Source organism: Notolepis coatsorum (assembly GCF_963971535.1).
Source record: "Notolepis coatsorum genome assembly, chromosome: 15".
Lineage (NCBI taxonomy): Eukaryota > Metazoa > Chordata > Actinopteri > Aulopiformes > Paralepididae > Notolepis > Notolepis coatsorum.
Genome location: NC_140179.1, coordinates 13,153,744 through 13,155,054, shown reverse-complemented (window position 1 = coordinate 13,155,054; position 1,311 = coordinate 13,153,744).

Here is a 1,311-nt window from a genome sequence, read left to right as displayed (position 1 = left end):
GTCAAACTTTCGTTTTTTTTTCGTTTTTGTCACCCCGAGCACACTGATGTAGTACACTGCCAAAGCAGTAGGTGGCAAACATGAAGGCAATTTCAACCAATCAGAACTTGAATGTGCCAATACACTTCCTGGAAGCTCCAGCAAAGAAAATGTCAATAAGGCAGGCGCCTATGTCGCGCCACCATCTTGCCTATTTACTCAATGCAGCAATTCTTTTTCAGCAAAGCCTAATAAAAGTGCAATAAACAAAACGGATACATTCACTGTGTTCTGCCTGTCATTTGTTGATGAAACAAAACTAACATCAACACAAGTGACCACCAAGAGCGGATAGTTTAGTCTAAAAAACGATCGGTAGCATTGTTAGCTGCATGCTAACGTCAATGGAATTTGCCATTATAACAGTATAGCATTGTGGCTAGAAGCTAACGTTAGCTCACGCTACTTAGCCAGCACCAAACTGATGATATCGGGAGCTATCAGTGGTTAGATAACATTAGAGACAACGCTGTGTGTATTAAACAAAGGTGAATAGATGACTGGGCCATTTTGTTTAATGCTTGTTAAGTTGAAAGAGGAGCTTTGAGCTAACAGGGTTTGATGGCTAACACTAGCTCATGTTATCCAGTGCAGTGCCAATCGGTAATGCTAGCAGAATGAATGGATGTAAACTTTCTTTAACATATTGCATATGGGTACAATACAATACGGCTCAATACAAACAATTGTTAAGGGAATGCAGACTGTTGTAGCTTGGACTGGGATCCTTATAACAATAACTTGACAACACATAGTAGCTGCAGCTATTTGGTTTGGGACAGCTCTCTGTCACCGGAAGGGCACGCAGATGGTATCTACTGCGCATGGGCGTTTTCGCAACAACGGCTCATGCAGACTACACGCTGTTGTCTGCGCGTTTTTTAGCGTTTCTCCAAAACGCAAACACAATTTTGCGTTTCAGCCGTATCCACAAAAAAACGCCAAAAAACGCATTTCTGTGTAATAGGGACATGAAACATATTCAAAAACGTATAAAAAAACGCCACAAATACACTAGTCTAACCATGGCCTCAGTCTATGCCTGGCTGTGAAGTGTGCAAAGCATAGCCGTATACAGTATACTGTACATACAGCTGGGAACAACCTCTCCACCAAACCTCTCTGTCTCTCTTTCCTCTCTTCTCCGCTTCTGTCTGCCCTCTCTCTTCCTCCCCTCTCTTTCTCTCTCTCTCTCTGTGTCTCTCTATCTATCTATTTCTGTCTCTCTCTCTGCTCTCTCTCTCGCTTTCTCTCTTTCTCTCAGTCTGAGTC